This window comes from Amblyomma americanum, chromosome 3 (genome assembly GCF_052857255.1).
Source record: "Amblyomma americanum isolate KBUSLIRL-KWMA chromosome 3, ASM5285725v1, whole genome shotgun sequence".
NCBI classification, from domain to species: Eukaryota; Metazoa; Arthropoda; class Arachnida; order Ixodida; family Ixodidae; genus Amblyomma; species Amblyomma americanum.
This window is the reverse complement of record NC_135499.1, coordinates 112,635,462-112,657,895: the sequence shown is the minus strand read 5'-3', so window position 1 is coordinate 112,657,895 and position 22,434 is coordinate 112,635,462.

The following is a 22,434-nucleotide window of genomic DNA, read 5'->3' as shown; positions in this document are numbered from 1 at the left end:
CGCATAGGCGAGAAAGATTTTGCGCCACAGCGTGTTGCATGCTCCAGGCAAACCGATAATAACGAGCAGCCCGGTGACACCGCGTCATAGCTGCTAGTAACATACATGCACTGCTTTAGCGTAAACAAAATAGTTCGCCGCAGACCTCTTTACCATAATCGTAATAGGATGCCGCAGAGTTCAAATACGCGCAAAGAAAGTGGTCGTCGCAATAACTACAACGAGGCATCTGCGTTTCATGATTTCGCAGTGGACAGCCTATCGTGCACAGGAGGAAAGCAGGACCGCAGCGCCACGGATGCAATCAGTCAACCGAAGCACACGGACCCAAGTTCCAGCATCAGTCAGGCCAAGACGACCTTAGAGGCTTCGCAGGGGGAACTCAACGAATCAATGTGGCCGCTGTCCTCGCCAATGCAGCTGTCACCAGTCACCGCTGTCCTGTCACCACAGTCTCCTTTGTTCCATGTGGCTGGAGGCGCTCTAGAAGAACACAAAGCGGAGCCCGGCGACGTCTTCCCGACTTCCGGAACATCGAAAATTCCTTGGTCCCCTGTGAGTGCTGCCATCTTTTGGGCACTGACGATGAGCAGGACAGAGAAAAGCGCAGTTGGAGTGGCACCACGCGAACGGAGACGCAGGCTATGGAAGGACAGTACAAGCGCTCAGTAGAAAATAAAAATTTTATTGTAATAACAATAAATTCATTTTGGGGAAAAGAAATAGCGCAGTATCTGTCTCATATATCGTTAAACACCTGAACCGCGCCGTAAGGGGAGGGATAAAGGAGGGTATGAAAGAAGAAAGGAAAGAAGAGGTGCCGTAGTGGAGGGCTCCGTAATAATTGGCCACGACCTCACAGTTTGGCCGTGCTGGCATTCCCACCCTGGTCGCACCGCATCACGTTACCAACCACATGACTGGTCACGTGACGAGCCACGTGACAACTAACCAGACAACCAGACTAACCTGGATTTGCAGTCAAGATTAACCAAGGCTATCCAAGCTATGCCTTAGCTTTCGCTGCATATATCCTTGCATAGCCGAGCTAAGCCACTGCCAATTTTATACAAAATGCCTTACATGCGCAGTCCAAGTCATAGTTGAGAACAGCATAAGAGCGGCGAGTTGAGCTTGTTGGTTCACGATAATGTTGGTAACAGCGTAAAGACGAGACGACACAAAAATCGCGACACAAGCGGCGACTGGCAACTGGCATTTTGATTTCTAAAGGACATCTATATATACCGCATCGCCTCAAACAAAAGCACACAGATTCAAGATACACAACACTGAATGCAGAAATGATAGGCACGTACCTCGATATGATAAGATAAAATTTGTGCAGTTGCTAAAAAAGCGAGAAAAACTAAAACAACTGTGAATGTTGACACAGCGAACCGAGATTAAGGAATGCTCAACTCCTAGCTTGGCGCAAGTCTTAGATATCATGACCAAGAAATGCTGTTTTTTTAGTAGCAACGTAATGAATGACGCATTTACAATTGTTCTTATTTTTCTGAGTTTTAAGCAAATGTACAGCCACTTTTTTTTCATTTCATCATACCGAAGCACGTTCCTATCAATCACCATTCAGTGTTGTGCGCCTTGAATCAGTTTGTGTCCTTTTTTCCGGCGATCCGGTATATATACATGTGCTTCTGAAATAATTCCAGTTGTAAGTCTCTGCTTGTGATGTGTTTTTTCGGTCGTCCCATCATCGCGCTGTAGTCCACACGGTTAAGAACAAATGTGCAAAAAGGGCACGTGAAACCGAAAAACAAGTTGAAAAGCAATCATGTGGTAAAAGCATTTTCCATATAGGCTTTTCTTTGCTTTCTTTGCCTGCATCTCCGTTCTCCTGGCGCCACAACACTATGCATCCGTGCCAACTCGACTAAGTGTTCACACTTTCACTGTTGGAGGGCATTCCAAATATTTAATGTTTTAGAGCGCAGCATCTACAGAAGCTTCCTCTTAGCTAGTCACTCTTTTTTGGTAAAGGACAAAGTAAACTAACCATGACGCAGCCGCAAATTTTAAGACCAGCACCAAACGTCATCTAGCATTTATAAGAGGGCAAATTAGACCTCCTCATCAACACCGAGATGTCATATCTTCACAATGCCCGCAATACTATAGATTTATATTTCAAGCTCTCTTGAACATAGTGGTAGCGTGATGATCGTTACCTGTGGGTAAATGGGAATGCGTTTTGTGAACAAGCATCTCTCTGGTAATTGACGAGTTTCATTTCGGGCGAAGTATTCGGTGTCTTTGTTCATCTTCTTCATAGACAGAATTGACCACCGGGACAAAGTTTACATTGTCCATACTTCGACTAGGTTCTTTCAGCTTGCCGCCGCATGGGTTTCAGCTTCATAGCTGCCATCCTCTCTTGTCTAGTTCCCGAAATTGTCTCCTACAAAGTAGACCACTTGGGACCCGGATGTCATCGCACTAGACAAATGTTTCAGTGCAATAGTTGCAAAGAGGGGTGGTTGAGTTAGCGACGCGACATCTGTGTGTTGGGTAATATGGCAAATGTGAAACTAAGGTCATCATGCGCCAGGCTCGCGAGGCGACATCTTTAAGTAGCGGCTCATAAACATGCGAACTGGTCACCAGGCAAAGAGAGTGAACTGGCGCTTAACACGCCGGGACCCAGGTCGACTTTTTTACAGCGACAGCTGTTAAGACTACGTTTCCTGTTTGTGCGGCGTCGGTGTGGTCGTGTCAACACACCAGATGCAACGGGTCACGCCAACTAGTGGGAAGAGAGTGACGTCACGCATGGCATAGCGCCACGCTTACTCGGCAGAATGCCGGTCACTAAGTGGCTCGAACACAAAGGCGTCGCTCTTGATTCGATTGTGTTCCACATGGATGGATACATACATGTTCATATGGGTGGGTAAGAGAAAGTTGTGGACTGTGCATGCTATTTACCCAGAGTTATCAAACATTACGACGCGCCGCCGTGTCTGTCGCTGAAGTTTGCATTACCAGAAGGGTAAAGTTCCTGTCTTTTACCGTAAACGCAATATCCGCGAGCCGATTTCCTTTGTTGTAGAGGAGGGCTTGATAAGAGGTTGGAAATACCGGGACGACATCCGAGTTACGTGAGAGTACGTGACAGTATGAAGATTCGGTGTATGGGCGTTCATGCTCTATGAACCGAACGTTGCTGCACCGTCTACTCTGGCCAACAGGAACGCTGCTTTGCCTGGCAGCGCAATTTGATGTAATATTGATTCCACCCCACGAGACAAATGTCCCAAATTGGCGGTTTCCGAGAGCGTTTATTGATTTTTTGCATTAATACGTTATTCTGCTAATACATGTTATTGTACTACTGCATTTGTTTTGCCAACATCTTAACGTCGAAGTGATCTGTGCCTGTAGCATCGTCTGAAAAGCCGGTACGCAGTCGGGGACAAAAGTCTGCAGGGTGCGTGAGCGGCATCCGAAGCCCACATCTCTGTTATTAGCAGGTGTTCCGACACATGCGCTCTTGCGAAGGCTAAAGCCTGACACATTCTGTAGTGCGCGCTATTGAAATTAGAAACCGGTTGGCCGACCTGGCACTTTGTGCCTATTTCCCGCGTTTTGCATATTCTTGTCTCCTACACCGTATCAGACGCGATGTCCCGGCAAAAATTCTTCCCTGTCTTTTCACTTTGCCTGCTGCCTTTTCATATGTCTAATCACCTTCTGGCATGCGCTGCATATGCATTTGTGACGTTATCCTAGTTATCATCTGCCTTTAAGTTACCCAATCTTCTGTGAATTGTTTCGGTCTGCCCCAACGACTCAAATGCCAACCTAAATTACCACAGTCTATGCCACCTCCCTCTCCATCAAGTCCAAACCCCACATCGTCCCCCACATCGTTGAATAAGAGTTAAGCTTCTGGTTTCAGTTTGAGCAACGCCCGAAGATCAGCACTACTTGTGCATATCAGTGACTACGCCTTTGGTTAACAACAAAAGGAAAGCGTGTCCAAAACAGATTTTTTCATGTTTGCTACAACAACACAACCCATTTTAAAAACTGCTCACTTTTCAATATTATTTCCAATCGAACACGACATGGCTCTGGAAGTAGCGTCGCTCTACGAACGAGGTATTGGAGGTTTTTCTGCGAAGATTTCTTGTTGTTAGCGGGATATATATTACAAGAGCAAAATATTATATAATGGGAGCAAAATGCGCTGCCAGCCGCGAGAACTGCTATGTACTATTTCAAGCACCTTGCCTGCAGCGCAAGTAAATAAAAAGAGGCAGTAAGGCGATAGCGAGAAAAGAAAAGGAGTTGTTTACACTGTTCACAAATATATAAAAAGTAAACATGTTGACGGCGCTATTCCACGAGAATTCGCGCATTGTTCAAATTAGTCCTGCGCACGAGCTAATACTGCATATATGCACGAGTAAATACAATCACAACCGGGCGCGCAGAGTCCTGTTTATGATGAATCGCGGGCGGCGCACTGCACAAGCAACAAGGGTGGGGCGCTCTGTTGCGTGTCTTCCATGACAAGCTCACGCGGAGCTTCGTCACTGCGCGTACTTTTTCGCGTATTTCGCAGGTCTCGGTCAATCCGCAAGGTCATCTTTCGAGTGACGCCGCTTCGAACACCGACAAGACCCAACGAAGGTCGTCAGTTCGATGTGAGTGGTGCACGTGGTTCAACTTACGCGGGCTACCACGCTATTTCCACCTGGCGCGAAAAGACACAACTTTCTAAAACAATGGAGTTATAGGGGGCTGAAAACACCAGTTGCATTATAAGGTCTCCTGTGCAGTATCAGAACAGTACTATAAAAGTCATTCTCTGATTAGCTCCCTTTGTTGTGACCCAAAGTTGAGGATCAGAGACATCGTTTTACTGAAGTAGTGCGCATTACTGGCATTGCAATACTAGTAATTATGCTTGAAAGCCTATAGAAATGTTTGCCTTTATAACCTCAGCTACACGGCAGTTCTCTTCAGAATGAATGTGGAATAAAAGGTATTCTCAGAAATAAAAATTGCCACACACTTTATGCACGACATTCGTATTTAAATATTGGTTTGCTCAACAAAATGCTGCAGGGCAAAAAGGCAATAACCAATACCCAAACTGCAATTTCCAGGAGCTGCAACACGTTGAATGGCGAGGGACGAATATATCCAGCCCCATTCACAACCAACGACAATGCCCACAAGCACCAGAATAAATATTCTCCTCCTCGGACTACCTGGGTAACAGCGTTAGTCTGTATAACATGCTGAATAACCTGCTCGGTAATGATATTTCCAGGCCACAGTAAACGCTGACGATCAATACGACGCAGTTCACCCTCTTTAAAATGTAGCGTACGGTGGTCGTCGCAAATACTCCTCAAAACCAGTGCGGGTATCACTAGCTCTTTCGTTAATTCTGCTACTCCAGATGAGGTCGTGGGTTCGACACTGGCCTAACCTTACTTAACCGAGCACTCCACCAGCACCTGCCTTATGCCAGCTCGTCATGTAATAGGATAGCTAAAACACGGAGTTCACAGAAGCGCACAGAGCACCCGCGCTGATTCTTAACTGATGTTTATTAACCACAATACGGCGATGATGTCTGAAGCAAGGAAACACACATGCAAAAAACAAGTAACAAGTATCGTCTTGTATATATGCGTTGTCCTTGATTTTCGCGCAATCAGATAAGAAGATTTACAACTACCATCATCCATCCTCTTTCAGTCAAAGCTCCTCCCCAGGCATTGGCGCGTAAAAATACATGATTTGTTAACAGTAATCTGCTTGCCTGAGGGCCAAATGTACCAGCCATGCTGGAGATGCTTCCAACCTGCTGCCGGTCATTTGAGTGAGGGCGCCGCTAAAAAAGCATTTGCACATGTTTTTTTTTTAAATTAAACCCGCGAAATTACCTTCACGATCTAAACGAGGCCTCTGGTAAACACTTAGTCACGTTTTCCTTAAGGATGACACTTGTTGAAACCTTTCATAGAAGCGAACGTCTGCCAAATTCTCTAGAAAAAATTGTTATAATTAAAGGTAATGAGTTTTAGTTGAAGATATTTTCGCGGGTTGTAATTTTTCAGTTCGAGGGGCATTTTCGACAAAATTCAGGTGGTGCATCCCGATCGGAATGCACTATTCCGGGAGACGTGCGGCAATTTTCGTTCGCAAAAGCGAGAACGCTTTGATTTCGAAACTGCGCAGCTACGGAACGCACTCAGCGCCGTGCATTCTTTTGCGAAAGCGTGGCAAGCTTTATCTGCTTCAAGCTTCTCGCTTACGCAACCGGATTGAACTCTAAGCGCACCCATCGGCTACTTTTCTCTCCTTAATCGCAGGCACAGCTAGAAAATAATTACTTTTCATGGAGGGACGTGCCAGCTTTCAATGTTCCACAATGTGTGCTTCTCGTTCTGAATGGAAATATTGAATATCAAAAGAAAGCTATAAATGACTGGTCCAGGCTTCGAGAGGACCGATTGATACGTGGCGAAGTAATATGGTTTTGCGAGCACACAACTTCCGCGGCGTCTTCAGGGTGGAACGTCATGCATGAAGCTAAGTTCGCATACACAGTATACTAAGTTCGTTCGTGGCCCGATGGTTAGGTTGCTACCTACCACTCTGGATACTGAAATAAATTAGTGAGGGAAGTTAAAAAGAAATAAGAAAGAATATTGCCCAGTACGCACCACACTGGCTACTGACAGATGGCGTCGCCATTCCGCTTGCACAGACCTTTCTAATGCTAACGCATGAATGAACTCGAAAGTAGAAGGCCGGATAGCCGACGCCATATCTCTGCTGGTAGAGCACTGTATGCGGAATATGGATGTCGCAGCTTCGGATCGCACTGGCAGCATGTAATGGTTTTAAGAATTACTCTCCAAACATTCTTTCAGTTAAGACAATTACACTCTCAACTTCTCGTTGATCATCGCGTCAAATTAAAAAAAAATTTCCCCGGTACTTTCATGGCTTTGACGAGTATTGGCTTCCTTTACATGACAGGTTTGTCATAAGCCTAAGCTATAAGCTCATCCCCCGCTAATGGCAATTTCTCGGTTAGGAAACTTCTTCTACTGCTTCTAAAGCAGTTATATCGCACTCGAGGAAATCTGCCCTTCTTCAGGAAGTTTGAGGACTCAAATTTGGCGAAGCAGAGCAGCGGTGGCCTAGTGGTGGCAGCATCCCCATCCCCAGTTACGTTGGATACCCACCGGGGATACAGAGCGCAGAAGCCATTTCTAGTCTGCTGCTCGCTTTATCTAATGTGAAATGTTTGGGAAATGGGTATTGGATGCCACCTTGTGCAGGTGAAAAATACGCTGTGCCATGGCGCTCTTTCGCTACAGATACCTTTGCGCAATACAAATTCATTTTTCCCCATCTACAAAATTGTCGAAAACAATATGTTTGCCGTATTTCGAACGAATCAGTTTATGTAATACACCTTCAGAAAGGATACATAGTAATATACAGAATAGGGTCTTATGTCCGTTAACTCTACTGGGGCTCCAATGCCAAAGAACTAAGGCAAAGCAGGAATACGATTCAGCATCTTATAAAAAAAATGCCCGTGTCTTGATAAGTGTGCTTATAAAAAAGTCTTTTTTTAAGATAACTAATCTTCGAATTAAATTTGAGATGTGCGTTAAGTTGAATACTGCAAAAGTGCACATGGTAACAGGAGAGCGTAAAGTGTAAATTAGGCGTGAAACAGGCTTTGCAGTTGATTTTTCACCGGACCTAAATACGGTGACCTTAGCGTTTTACGGAATAATATTAAATTGTTATCGCGACCTGATTTTATTACTTCTTCGCGTGATGTACTTATTTATAAATTACGTTGCCAATCGATGTATTGTACAATGAAATAATTCTGCCGTCAACCTCGTAAAACACAATGCGTTGGGATAAGCTGGAACATCATCGATACAAATATGAAAAAAAAGCGGACACCACCAAGACGAACCCTCTGTTTTTGATTTGATAAGTAACAGTTAGGAAACGTTAATGCTGGACGAGTTATGCCATATGTTTCGTGTTTCCAAATAGGATGCTGTGATTATTAGCGTGAAACGCCTTTGGGAAATGATTACCAGTATTATTGACAGTCTGATATGGTAAGCTAGTTAAAAAAGTGCTACGTCCGTAGGCGGTTTGGAACGGAACCGAAACTGGGAATTGAACAAGTCGAAATTAGCGGAATGATTTCTAATGTTTGGCAAATAAATGCTCATTGATTTTTTACTAAAGGAATAAAAAATTAAAACTCATTTGTATTTCCTGCGCTCGTCATCTGCTCATCTCTTTCATCGTGATGGCAAGCCTTTCATTTCTTCTCTGTTCATCTCTTTTATCACACCCATCGCCACGTACTGTGTTTCATCGTCTGTGCCATTATTCTAGTTCGTGATCCGATAGATCGCTCGTGCCCCGGGTCGTGTGGCGGTCTAGAAGACAACAAACTGTGCAGGGCGCGGGTGGGAGCACTCGTGCCAGCCGGTCAGCGCCATTCAAATCATGCCATCACCAGCCTTCATGTTCCGCCTTCATCGCCTTGCCGTCTCTTGGCAATATTTAGATTTCTGTCACCTTTCCTAAATTTGGGATGTTCTTTGCGAACTTCCGAAACGGAGGCACAGTTCAGGTTCGAAAACAAATGAATGGCAGCGTCAGAGACCAAATGAGCGACAATTTTCAAATCTGTGGAAGTACTATAACTTCAACCCGGATCGGAAGTTTAACTTTACAGATTGTTGACACATCCTCGGGAGTTGACGAGAAAACGTAGGAGGATTCGGTATATATATAACACATTTAGTATCAGATTTTAGAATTATTCAAACTTATAACTTATACAAAGCGAAGCATTCACTGAAGAATGTTTGGCTTTATCGCCGGGCTTCTGAGCACGAGTTCAAAGCCTCGAGCCCTGCGTTGAGATCCTCATGCATTCCCAGGTAACACGGACGTGACAGGTGAGGAACATTTTGCGCTACTACGCAGTAACGTGCAGCAGGCAAACTGATATGAAAGCCCAACGCGAAGACATCGCATCAGAGTTGTTTGCAATTATACGCGCGCGATACTTTACAGCAATCGAAGTAACTGGCTGCACATTTGAAATAGGCGCTCAGAAAACGGTCATCGCAAAAATTACCATGACGATTGTTCGTTTCATGATGCCGCAGCCGGCAGCCCATCGGGCAGAGGCGGAAAGCAGGCCCGCAGCGCCACGGATACCATTGGCGAGAGCGACCACCAAGACCCGAGTGCAACCGTCAGTCAGGCCACAACGACCTTAGTATGTTCTTTAGGAGACCTGGACGCATCAAGGGGCCCGCCCTCCTCGCCAACGCCGGCATCACTAGTCACCCCAACCCTGTCGCAACGGTCTCCTTCGCTTCATGTGGTAGGCGGCGCCCTGGAAGAACACGAGGAGCCCGGCGGCGTCATCCCCTCTACCTCGACATCGGAAATTCCCTGGTCACCTGTGAGTGCTGCCATCTTTTTCGCACTGACAGTCTAAATATAAGCGGACGCAGTTGGAGTGTGTCGCGAACGGCTCACGTTTTAGTGCCCAGCATCAGTAGCAGCGTCGTCATACGTAATCATTTAAATGAGTGGTAGGGGACAAAAAAAAAATGACCTGGACACCAGCCAAATTTCCAGGCCGCCGCCAAACGCCACCGATCGTTTGCTGATAGGAGCTAATTCGCTTTAAAATACAGCCAACCATCATACCTTCACAATGCCCGCCATAACTCCGGTTTCCTTTTTCCTGCTATATATGACCATTGTGGTAGCGTAAAGACTGTTCACTGTGCTTAAGTGAAAATGCGTCTTGTGAGCAGATATGAGATAGCATGTGACTTGGTTACTACGGTTCTTGTCCTTTCCCTGGGCAAGCCCTTGAACCCTTCTTAAACTTTGGTGAAACAACGTGGTGCGCCAGGTGGCGTACGTTGTCTGAACTCAGTAGCGTAACCGCGAAAGATTTGCAAGGCGTCAGCGCACGCCTTTACAAGGTTCCTTAGGCCATTGATTTGTTTCGCCGTGGCACGTTGCCACGTGTCAGCCCTTTTGCAAAGGTGTACAGGTGAGGATGAATTAACCTAGAAAGAGCAAGTAAAATTTAAACCCGACCTCTGTAATGGCTCCGCTGCATTTTCAGTGAATTTTCTGTTTGCCTGAAATATTACAGCCTCAGACAAATGTTTTTGCATTTTTCTGGCGCCTAATTAGCCAAGCACGCACTTTTCATTTTATTGGGAGGATAGCGGGTGTTTTGACTCCTCACGCTACACATCACACCCCCGAAAGCAAAAGATCCGTCGCCCTAGACCAGGTTGCGGAGCACAGGACGCGAAATTCAGGGGTTGTGGGATTTTTCTGCTTTCTAATTTTAACGTTTAGCATAATTACTCTATTATTATCGCATTGATAAACACAAAAAGATTTAAAACTTCTATATTCCTTGCTTTAACTGGCTGTTGGCTTCCGTCATGTATGACATAACAAATCTCTCTTTTCTTTTCCCTTGTCGGCTATGGAGTTTCTCGGTTCTTGCAGTCTTGATGCCTTAGGAAGCATAAGAGGGTTGCTGCACAGCCTCCGCCCTCCACGTTCGATGACGTTCCTACGTGGCACTGGCGGTAATACAGGATATACTGCGTTCGGCGCAATGGATCGAGGGTGAAGTTGGTGAACGCTCTCAAGGTTCGGTTACACTACACATTAACACCCCCTAAAACGCAAGATTGCCAAGCCGGCACTGTAGCTGAGTTGCTACAGCACCTGGTGTCAAATTGGGAGGGCGTGGGTTCCGATCGCACCAGTGTCATGCGGCTGTTTTTTTTCTTCTCTTTTCTTATCGCCTATCTTTAAGACATTTAACCTATTGTTCTCCAAATGACCAACACCAAAAATTTAGAAAACCATTCCCTATGCTCCCTGAATTCCATGACTCTTCGCTTCCTTCAAGCATGGTTTATGGAGTTAAACATCGCAAAGCAACTCAGGCTACGAGAGACGCCGTTTCAAAGGGCTCCAGAAATTTCGGCCAGCTGGTGTTATTTAACGTGCACTGACATCACAGAGTAGACGGAACTCTGGAATCTCGCCCCTGTCAAAATCTGAACGCCGCGGCCAGCATCGAACGCACGTATTGCCGGTCGGCAGCCGAGTGCCGTAAACACGGAGGGCCACTTTTGTCATGTATATTGTAACAAGCCGCTCGTTTCATTTCTCTTGTCTCCCAATTTAATATTGGTTAGGGAGTTGTTACGTACGAAGTTGTATTATTTTCCTTTGAATGGGCATAAAAGTGCGCAAAGCTTGGTGGAATCCATTGTGGCGAACTCAGTAGGTCGCTAATGACAATAATACTAATGCCTTTGAATTTATGCCTGTTTCGCCATGCGAATAAAATTAACTCTTAAGTCAGTAAACTCTTAACATCATTAAATGTTCCCGTATATCATGGATATTAGAGTTAGTACTCCACAAGGGACCGCTGTGTATATGTACCGGTACTGTATAAGCAAAGCAACGCGAATAGGGTCGCTTCACTAACGAGTAGCCCGCGGGACACTGCGCAAGCAACCGAGCGGGGTGCCCGGTTACACACCGTCCAAAACCGGTACGCGCGAAGCCTCCTCAACATTCCGCGAACTACCTGGCATACTTCGCAGGTCTCGCTCCACCCAGAGGGTCAACCTTCCTGTGACGCGGCGGTGAACGTTGAAACGACCCGAAGAAGGTCGTCCGTTCGATGTGAGTGGTGTACGAGGTTCAACTCTCGCGTAGTTGAAATATGCTTCGACATTAAGTGCACGTTGCAGGAATAGTCATAAAGCAGCAACGGAAACGAGCTTCACACGGCAGAGGCCATAAGTTCTATTCTGTGAAATGCATTTTCAAAAAGGTACCGGAAAGGCACACTCATTTTTCACGTTGCACCCATAACAAACTAACCAGTGCAAAGAAATGCTCAAACTTATCTTCGAAAGCCTACGTAAAATATTCTGAGTTTGTTTGCTCCTTTTAACGGCATATTTCTTCCGAATGAATTCGTGACAAAAATCTTCCACTTGTCACCCACTTTTAAAAATTGTTCTACTCAATTGGATCCAACAAGCATAAAGTTAGGAAGTGAAAATTCTAAACTTTCCACCAGCGTGAGGTGAATGTACCGATTTCTTTCGCATGCCACGCAAATCCCGAAAAGTTCTGCGACGGAAGTTCTGTCCGTCTGACTACCAGTGTAAGACTGTCAGCCTGGATAACGTACTGAATACTGTTGTCGATAATTAATACCTCATACTACACTGCATGCTGATGGTGATTACGACGCAATTCACTCTGTAAAAAAAACAAAGATTCCTATGAACGATGCAGGCTGGAATCCGAGGAAGCAGCTAATTGGGAATATCTAAAGAAACTCACTAAACGTCTTAAAAAAACATCTAGAAGTTTTCGCTGCTTTTCAGTATCATTAGCGCGTTTACTAAAATCTATAAAATGCTCTCAATTCGAAGAATCCGTGGTCTGTGTGAACGCGTTCACACACACACACATACGAGCGTTCACACAGACCACGGCTTCTTCGTCAAAGGGGGCTACCCTAGAGCTGCCATCTCGGACGAGGTTCGTGCTAAGCAGGTCGGGCTTCAGTGCAAGTGTATGAAGCGACAGCGGTGAGCAAGTACCGCCTCTCTCTGAAATTTGCGCCCCTGACGGCTCTCTCTGAATCTTTCAACACAGCCGTGAGGCTGTAAATGCTTTACCATCAGTTAACGACCATTTGTGTTTTATATACTGGTAGGTTAACTGCAGAAAAATGTTAACTCTAAGTGACTATAAGTACAACACTGGATCTGTGCTTTGTAAAAAAATAGTCTGCCGAAATAAAAAAAATTTCGAAGCGAAAAGATCCACCTCAAACAAAACATGTCATATACTCTCTGAAGGACAGCTTCTCCGCAAAAGGTGAACAACCGGACACGAATTTCGGAGGTCATGATTTCCTGTCAACCGGCGCCGACTTGTTGTTTTCCTTCTGCTTTCTAATCAGTGATAATTTAGCGATGAATAATTACACTGTTAATCTCCCAATGATCAACACAAATTGAAGAAAAAAATAGAAACATTCCCCTATGCTCCTTTATTCCGGTGGCTATTTGTTTCCTTGATACGTATGTCATAACGAGCCCTTCGTTTCCCTTGCCTTGACTACTTTCTAAAAAGCTACTCCGAACAAGAAACTTATAAGTTGATGTTACACAAAAAGTACTACGGCCTGTTGCCACTAAAAAGAGCCATAAAATTTTTCAGGCACTGAAAATTGAGGCGTGATTCCTTTCCTGCACCGGGCTCCCATTGGTACAAATGAGTTACCGTTTACTGCCATTTGTTTTTCGCAGTTGGAGTCACCATGATCCGGGAGATCTCGGCCATAACCGAGACTGTGCTCAACCGCGACGATTCCATCATTTGCCTGATCGTCCTGGCCGTAGCGGCCAGCTTTATCGGCATCGTAGCCTTGCTGCTCTTGCACGGCGGCCAAGCGCGCCAAGACCCGCGTATCGGCGACTGTACCACCGAGTCCTGCAAGCGGGCTTTCCGGGACTTAGACCTGCTGATCAACCCACACGCGGACCCATGTCAGGACTTCTACAGCCACGTCTGCCACCGCTGGCAACAGAAGACTGCAGCATCCAGCGGAAATCCTGTAGCCTTCCTTCGCTACGAGAGAAGAGAACTCATGCGACATATCAACTACACGCTGAGCGGCATGAACAGTACCAAGCCAACCTCATTCGCCCTCTACAAGGTGGCCAAGTTCTACGAGTCTTGTGAGCGCTTCGTGAGGATGGGAACTGCGTCTGTGAGCGAGGCCCTGCTCCCCTTCCGCGGCTATGGCAGAAAGTTGCTCAATATGAGCACTTTTCCCCAAGTTGTCAGGTACATCGTGCAGTTGTCGCTGGCGCGAGGCATCCAAACGGTGCTGGACATCCGTCTGAACAGGTTTCCCGAAGCTGTATCTCTGAGAATTTTGCGCGGACAGACGTTGTCGCGCAAGATGAACGCGAAGCACACGTTGTCCCTGAAGAACTACTTGATACAGCTGATGGGTGAGGTCTCAGGCATGCTCGGCCATCTCATTAATGTCACCGCCATCTTAGATATAGAGCAGAAGTTGCGGAAATACATCGCATGGGAACGTCGGGAGCAACGCCAAAGCATTAACATCCTGGGGGACCTGACTGCGGATATCCGTCTTAACGAATGGCTCGACGTTATAAATGCCGAGCTGCCGCAACAGCACCAAGTGAATACAGAGTCCATGATATCCATTGACAGGGTGGACCTGATTCAACTGCTGCTCAGCTTTTTCAGAGTCCTCGGCAAAGACGGAGTGGTCTACTTATTCGTCCAGATCCTGCTGGATGGATTTCGGTTCGACTACCTGCGCCGAGTCAGCTCTAACGACACCGAAAGCATAGTGTCCTCATGCTTACGGGCAACTCAGTCGGTCATGCGAAACACCAGGGGTATCATCGCATCCCAGCTCTTCAGAGAACCGAGCGGGGACACTGCCATCTACCCGATATTCTCCAAGGTGCTCGACACCGTCTCAATTCCAAGCGCGTTCTCATGGATGACGGTGTTCATGAGACATAAAGCTGACAAAACTCTCCAGAGTGTCTCCCTTTACCCTTTTAACGTCTACTCGCAGACTCCGTTTGACGAGGCCGACCTCGGAGCAGTGTCCAAGACTAGCAGCTTTCCGGGTTTCTTCCTCCAAATGAAGAAGCGGCAGCAGCTGATCCTTCTGGAAGAACCCCCGGCTCCTCATGAGCGCGAAATCGACGACGCTTTCCTCATGAGCAGCGATGTGCTCTATCACGATCAGTCCAACAGCATCGTCGCCCCAGCGTCAATGCGCCAGGAGCCCATCTTGTATGCGGAGGGCGTTCCGCCGGAATATGTCATGGGCACCCTTGGCGTTCTGCTCGCAAGAGCTCTTCTGCGCGCAGTGATTCCGATCAATGCGTCGGCCGTATGGTCACCGGAAGAAAGGGTTGCCTCTTCTCTTTTTACGAGTGCCTGGATGTTCTTGCCCGCACGGCCCTCAATGTGAGCATCGACAGCCTTGGCAAGTGGGAGCCTCGGGACGTCTACATCTGGACCCAAAGCGTTCGCAGTTCTTTCAACGCGCTCAAAGCAGCATACGAGCCGAGCCGGGCTGCCGCCAACTACGACAGTTATTGGGTTTTGGCTCAGAAGACGTTCTTCCGGCGCTTCTGCCTTCTGTCGTGCAGCGTGAGAAGCGAGCAACAGAACCTTGCCTCCAGAGTGTTCTGTTTTCTCCCATTGCTCAACATGGAAGAGTTTTCAAACGCTTTCGACTGCCCTTACCACAAAGCGGAATACTCCATCGAATACTGCGATGTGGCGTCGCCGCTGGACAAGTGAATGTTAGTGGGCGCATATCGTTTTTTTATATCGAAAAACATCAGCATGTCTAATTTGTAACTGCAATGCACAGAATAGTTTTCGTCTAACCTCCAGTACATTTACAGATGCTTTGTTCCTACGTATATATACGACATATTCCTGCTCCAGTTTGAGGTTGGGAGCGGGGGAGGGAATCCGATATATCAGTATGTGCGATTAATCTTAGATGTGTTGTGTCCTCGCTTCGGAGTTGAAAAATGCTACGCCCTGAATCGATTTATTTAGGAGTGCTTGGATGTGACTGGTAGCTTTGCGCCTTTTATTCAGAAAACTCTCTCTGCACTCACCATTAGCCATGATCTCGTGGTTACATGGTATCCCCTTAGATAGTGTCTGTGCATTTATGTCGTCTTTGCATAGCTTCTTGGGGTAGGTTCCCTCATGCGCCGCTTACCTTCCTGGATTAATATTGCCCTTTTTCGAAGCCCTTCCTCGGAAGGACCTCTCCAAAAGTTGCATGGTTTTCTTTTATGTAGTCTATCAGTTTCTTGAGACGCAGTCTTCATTTTCTGTTCTGGATTTTTGGCCACTTTAAACAGCTAGCGTTTCAGCCCGAAAGAAGTTCTGCGCTGAGCCATCAAACATTTAAAGTGGATACTCTTCTGACTTTTTGTGAATACAGTTTTTCAAGGATAAAATACAAGCTGATATGAAGCATCCAGTGGACAGATTGTAGAGCCCTACATTAAATGTTCTGAATGGGGGCTTAGCGTTCCGTGTCTATATTTGCATGAATTACGCGTTCTCTTCAAAGCCGCCCTGCCTTGAAGAAAGTAGCCTGTTGGAGTATCGCGCTGCTTTTCAGTGCGCCCTCTGGACGAGCAGCCTCCGCTACCTTCGGTCAACCTCAATGTTTGCTAAGTGAATTTGGCGTTCACCGGCAAGCAGCGGTAAGCCCTACGGAAATATGTTGTGCGGATATATTGTGTGGGGATTTTTTTTTGAAGAGCAAGAATGCTGTTTGTTACTGCATTTTGTGTTTGTTACGAGGCGGACAATGCACTGCAATTCCCTCCACGACCCATTGTTACAAGTCTGCTGCCGGCAATTAACTTGGCGCCATGGACGCTTCAGTAGCAATAGCCGTTGCAGTTTTAGAAGGAGATACGTGTTCGTCTCAAATATATCTTCTCAAAGTTTATCAAGCACTGCTAGCGTGAGTGTCAGTTTTTTTGGATATTGTTGTGTAGTTTTGTTTAACGCCTAAAGTGTCGCGATGATTACCGCTTTCCAAGCGTGAGTGATGACATTTTAAAGCGCCGAAATTTCGCGCACCGGTAACGAAACTGGGCGCGTTGACCAGCATCAGCGGTCCGAAAGCCGCACAGTGACATCACCATTGTCTGCCATGACGTCAGCAGTAGACTAAGATATTGACGTCTTCAGCTAAGAAATATACTTCTGAAGGCCCGGGGATTTCAAAGAATGATCTTCAGATTGCGCGGTGAGCATGCAACCCATAGGCCACAAAAGCGCATTGTTTCTTGGCGACTTAAGCTGAAAATTGTGTTTGCGTTTCCTTAAAACTGGGTGCTGGGTGCGTGTGTCATTAGAAAGGAAAGAATTTTTAATCAACTTCTCAACTACGTTGACGCAATGCTTTCGCATTCAAGTGTATAGTTCCAAGTGCCCTCGTAATTTTGCTCGACGGTTTCAGGCGAGGTGAACTTCCGCGCTTGAATGCCACATCTAGACTTTATCACCCTCTCTCTCCCACTTGGCAGTCGTGGCAGCCCTCTTGCCCTCCATCTCCTCCTGTTCCATCCAGCTGTCAAAACTGGCGATGCCGGTGTCACGTACTTCCTAGAGCAAGAGGTGCGATCTTCAAGTCCTGAAGAATTGTGGGATGGAAAGGTGTCTTCAGGAAACGATGTTTCCGGGTGTGAATGGCCACCATTCCGAAAAGCGCGCATGAAAATATTTGAAAGAACTATACAAATATTTACACACACACACACACTCCAAGGCGATGCGCACGAGTCACGAAGCTCGTGCGCCACGCTGGTGGCTTTGGTAAAGAAACCGACGTTCACCTCCGGCCGCATGTCAGTGGTCTCATCAAGCGACCACTACCCAATCAGTTTCACCATTGCGTGCAGACCGCTTAAACCTGCTGGTTCTGCACAAAAGATTGTCAATATTACACTGCTCATTCGCGCGGTTTAGGTGTCCGCCGAGATGTGAGACAGATACTGCGCCATTTCCTTTCCCCAACAACCAGTTCTATTTTTTACACTGTTCAAGAAACTTCTAGGTGAGGCCGTCTCGTCTCTTCTACCCTCGGATAAATCTGACCGGGGTCCTCAAGTACTAATTTCCGTGTTAGCCGCCACTTGGGGATCAGTGGTCACCACTCGGTGGTCATTGAAATTAAGACTCCTTCGAGCTGGTAGAATGAAGAATGCGAAAAGGCCTATCGCCAGAGGAAAGCCGCGTGGAGGAGCCTGTCTAGCGCTTATCCAGTGTCCATAGAACAAAATAAATTACAAATTCTTTGCAGTCAAAGACTTGACTCAGCGACATCTGTGGAGGTAGTTTCATTTCACGATACTTTTCGGCAAAGAATTTGAGAGCGACATGCACAGGTTTGCTTTTAAGACCACTTCTAATTTTTGGCGCGGACACTCGTTCTTCTAGGTACCGCTGCTCTCCCAGTCCTTGGCAGCCATGCAGCAAGCCTTGTGGTCTGGGAAGTGGCAAGAGATGTACGTTCGCGGTGTTGGACTAGCCGGTGTAGTTGGACCAACGGGGAATTCTGAAAGACGAAATCGTTGCATGTGTTTCGGGAAGTCGGCAAAGCGGTAGGAGGAGATATAAGGGAGAAAAACTAGACTGTCACACGTGACATCACTCGGTTGGTATCACTGAGCAGGGTGCATTGCCATGCCGCTTCCCAGTGGCGTTAAGGGTGACGTCGATGTGACCCGCCTCCTCCTCCTTTCTCGTTGTTGCCACCCTCAGGTTAGGGCGACCGTTATTACATCAACATGGCCACCATTATCGCCACCAGCGAACGAGCCATTAATAGCCCTCAGAGCTGGAAAAATGCCCTCATTTTTGCCTTTGAAGACTAACCCTCGCCCTCATTTGGAAAATTTATCCGGCCCTTCCTCACCCTCCCTTCGGAAAACTTGCTGGCCTTCACTCACCCTCATTAAGAGTTTTTTTTTACAGCTAGAGTTATTTTTCGAGTAAGCAAGTTCTGGCGATATTACTGAGTAATAAACATATAAGGCAAGCCCTCAAGACTCTTTTGTACGAGAGGCTAGATGCTGTTCGTGGTGTGCGTGCGTGCATGTGTGTATGTGTGTGTGTGCGTGCGTGCGTGTGCGTGCGTGTGTGTGCGTATGTGCGCGTGTGCGTGCGTGTGTGTGTGTGTGCGTGCGTGTGTGTGCGTATGTGCGCGTGTGCGTGCGCGCGCGCGCGTGTGTGTGTGTGTGTGTGTGTGTGTGTGTGTGTGCGCGCGCGCGAGCGTGCGTGTATGTGTGTGTGTGTGTGTGTGCGTGTGTGGGTGTGTGTGCGTGTGTGAGAGTGTGTGTGCGTGCGTGCGTGTGTGTGTGCGCGTGTTCGTGTGTGCGTGCGTGCGTGTGTGTGCGCGTGCGTGTGTGTGCGTGTGTATGTGCGTGGGTGTGTGTGTGCGTGTGCGTACGTGCATGTGCGCGTGTGTATGTGCGTGGGTGTGTGTGTGTGCGTGTGTGTGCGTGTGTGTGTGTGTGTGCGTGCGCGTGCGTGCGTGTATGTGTGTGTGTGTGTGTGCGTGTGTGTGTGTGTGTGCGTGTGTGTATGTGTGCGCGTGTGTGTGTGCGTGTGTGTGTGTGTGTGCGTGTGCGTGTGTGAGTACGTGTGTGTGTGTGTGTGGGTGTGTGTGCGCGTGCGTGTGTGTGTGTGTGTGTGTGTGTGTGTGTGTGTGTGTGTGTGTGTGTGTGTGTGTGTGTGTGTGTGTGTGTGTGTGTGTGTGTGTGTGTGTGTGTGCGCTTTAACGCTGGAACGCACTGCGTGCGTACATCTGCCCTCCTGCGCTTATAACATTTCATTGGCTTCTTTCTATACGCACTGCTAGAATGGGTCAGCGCGTTGTTTTGTCTGTGTACAAAAACTAATATACGCCTGGTATATTTAGCAAAAAATGCAATAGAATTTAGCACAGTACTTAAACTATGTGCAAACTGTAGAAAGGCTCTGAACAAGGAAGTTTTGTGGGTCGCTTATTTACCATTTCCCGATGACATTGCGATAGCATTGGGTATTATAACTGAATTTAATTCCTTCTAGTTTCCTGCCATTTTGTGAGGCTTGCTGCATGCCCGCCTAATGGCGCTTCCACGCACAAGGATGGAAGGTGATGAAGACCACGTTTTCAATCCACAGCGATAGACTCTGGCAGTTTTTCGCGAGTGAACGCGGTTAGGTGCCGAAGACGACGACTTCGCAATCCCAGCTCCAGAGCCTGGCAGTTAGAACCGCCAGCGCCTTGGCCACTCCCCCGTAGTGGGTATGTGCCAGCTTTATTTGAGGCCAACCAACCAACTAGTTAGAATTCTTAAGATGTTAAGATTTCTGCCAAGTTATTCTTCATCTGAGGGAAGCCTATGAACCGACCGACTTTAAACCGAACGCGACGGTCCGATATGGTCGTTACTCAGAGGCTGAAGGGCGTCCGGCTTGGTGCAGAATACTGCCTTTTTGAGAGCGGGAGGAACGTATTTTGCTTGGTGGCTGGTCCTGGCCTGATTCCGCAGTGTTCAACTTCTAGTTTGTGTGTTAGGCTTTTGCATAGTCGCAGGCTGACGGGGATCCCGCTAGGTGTGGACTTGCTGCATTCTGCTTGAGAGTTTGAGTTTCTTGCTTTTACTGGAAGCACCAACCGACCACTTTGCAATATAACTTTAAATAAACGGGTGCAGTGGAAGAAAGTGTAATTCTCTCCACCAGCCGCAATATATCGTCGGGTTGCAAGCAAGCGGGAACATCGTCAATAAAGAAGACCAACATCTTTGCATCATCTAACGTCACCACTTTTTACTACGAGTATCTACGAACAAGAGCTGGTTAGAATAACAATGATACAAGCTTTGTAGTTGGAGCACGATCAGCAGAGAGCGAATTTCTAGAACCATTGCATAACCAGGGGCGGCGCCACCGTGGCGCGAACATGATCACAACATGAGGTGTTCCATCCGCACCGCGAGAGTTCGACCTCGAGGCAGCCATCCAGGTGTCAACTTATATCTTAAGCGCGTTGGTTCGGGCCAGCAGGGCCAAAATTTATTACCACGACAGTGCAATGATTGTCGCGCACTACTTCACCCTACGTCGCATTGTCCACTCGCTAGGTTGTTCCCGATTCCTTTTCTTCCATAATACCACGGCAGGAAAAAAGCGCACGCACCTGCCCACTCTGATTTTCCTGAACGCCTCGAACGGCAGCTGGCTCGCTAATACAGCTTTTTTGCAACTTGAGAACGCTGTGCTTGAAACCTGGCCTGAATGCGGAATACGTGCTTCGCAGCGATGCTCGCTTCTCCGCTTCCAAAACTGAACGCTCCCTTCATTCATAGCGCATTAACTCCAAATAAAAGATGCATAAAAACAAAATAACGCAAACAAATCCCAGAACGCTTGCTTAGACAAAGCAGGGACGACCACATAAGCAGCGTATAATCGCATAATTTTATCTTGTCGCCTCGAAAATTTTTCGTTTCATGATAAAAAAATATTTTTTTAAGACCCTGCGGACTCGCTGCGGAGACTAGACGCCATCAGCCGGGCCAGGATGTTCCAAAAATCCGCGATGGGTGCAAGCGTAGCAAATTCGAAGTCACCAAAGAATATCTTTTCAGTGAGGCTCGAACGTTGTAGCTTCGCAGTTATGTTAACAATACGCCCTGAGCAGCGGGTGTTTCTATTATAATTATTTTAAGAGAAAACTTCAACCTGTACCACCATTCAGCTACATAAGGAGAGAAAACGACGTGTCTCCGCTCTCTATACCTTAGGCGGTCTAGTAGAATAAACGATGATTGATTCGTGCAGCAATATGAACATTGATGCGACAATGAGCACAAGAAGACTCGTTCTTTTGCAAATAAGCAATGCAAGCTATTAAACTCTTGAGGCTACAGAGACACGAAGAGCCGTTAAACAGGATGCACAACAAAAGGATCCTTCTTTGCTGCTCTTGTGTGCCGTCTTTGCTTTCTGGACGGGCGGATGAGGTCCGGTCCGGCCGTTTCTCGCGGACTAGATCTTTTCTCTGTCGAAGTTGTCCCTATGGCGCCGCTGGCGAAGACCGATCTCGGGTTAGTACCAGTGCGAAGAAGGTTAAATCTCTTCGCACTGTGCCGTTCCTTCTAGAAAACAAACACACAAACCACCGCACAAGGGGAAACAAAGGTGACGAGAGGTGGAAGGCCTGAGTAAAGATCACTTCAGTAAGGGTCGTTCGACGAAGAGCACTTTTGTAACGCACGTGGCAATGTCTATGATGAGCGCTAGTTATGGAGAAAAAAGCACGTTTCAGTTGCGTTGTTCATCGCCGATGCCACTTATGTGGACTGCCCCGGGATACTTCCATGTTTCATGTCCACGGAGCGTCCTAGTTCCACGAAATCCAACGGAAGGGGCGGAAGAAAACAAAGGCAGAGGTATAAAGGCTGTGAAATTCTACTTTCGACTCCTCCCTCCTGAAGGCCACTGGAGTTACCGGCCCATGGGTACCGCTGCATTTCAGCACGGTGTAAGGTAATATGCATGGACTCCCACTAGAAGTCGCAAGTCGGCGGCCACTTCGAAGAGAAGAACGCGTCCCAGCCCGGCGGCTCGTTGTTGAGTGGGTGGTCATTTAGAGGGTCGTCTATCGTAAACCTTCGTTCACCAATTGTGCCGACT